This window comes from Cyclopterus lumpus, chromosome 6 (genome assembly GCF_009769545.1).
Source record: "Cyclopterus lumpus isolate fCycLum1 chromosome 6, fCycLum1.pri, whole genome shotgun sequence".
NCBI lineage: Eukaryota > Metazoa > Chordata > Actinopteri > Perciformes > Cyclopteridae > Cyclopterus > Cyclopterus lumpus.
Genome location: NC_046971.1, coordinates 717,501 through 718,079, shown reverse-complemented (window position 1 = coordinate 718,079; position 579 = coordinate 717,501). Strand labels below are relative to the sequence as shown.

Below are 579 nucleotides of genomic sequence, written 5' to 3'. Positions count from 1 at the left end.
TGTAGCTTTGTCTTTAGTGAACAGAGTGAAATCAATCTTCATGCTCATGAAACATTTATAAAAACATATCTGGGTCCCAGATTTACAGAAAAGAATTCTTTATTAGAAAACTATATCAAACTTCAAGCCGTTTGTCACATCCAGTACACACCAAACCTCCTGCATGAGAATACACGTATTAAACACAAAGTTTACACACTTAAAAATAGATCTGTTGAAGAGCCGCTTTGCAGTTTAACAACGTTTACAGTTTTCTGGTTCATATTATCAAATTATTTCCATTTCAAGTGTTTTCATCAGACGTAGCTCATATATATATATATATATATATATATATATATATATATATATATATACATACACACATTTATATATATATATACACATATATACATTTGTACACATATATATATATATACAGATGTATATATATATAAATATATTTATATATATACATCTGTATATATATAAATATATATATATATATATATTTATATATATGTATATATAGAGATATTTATCTAAATATATAAATATACACCTGCCACGTTACATTTGGCTTCTTTAAGATCCGTTTGG

General features: G+C 24.7%; 1 protein-coding gene across 2 annotated transcripts in view; it reads right to left on the bottom strand.

The window, feature by feature from the left end:
* Positions 1 to 499: 499 nt before the first annotated feature.
* Positions 500 to 579, bottom strand: part of rpgrip1l (RPGRIP1 like) — a 27,886-nt gene continuing 27,806 nt past the window's right edge. The window contains exon 26 of one of the 2 annotated variants that reach the window (XM_034535331.1): positions 500 to 579. This exon is cut by the window's right edge and continues 447 nt beyond it. The gene's annotated coding sequence lies outside the window, so the exon portion shown is untranslated. The other variant, XM_034535332.1, reaches the window with a different exon arrangement.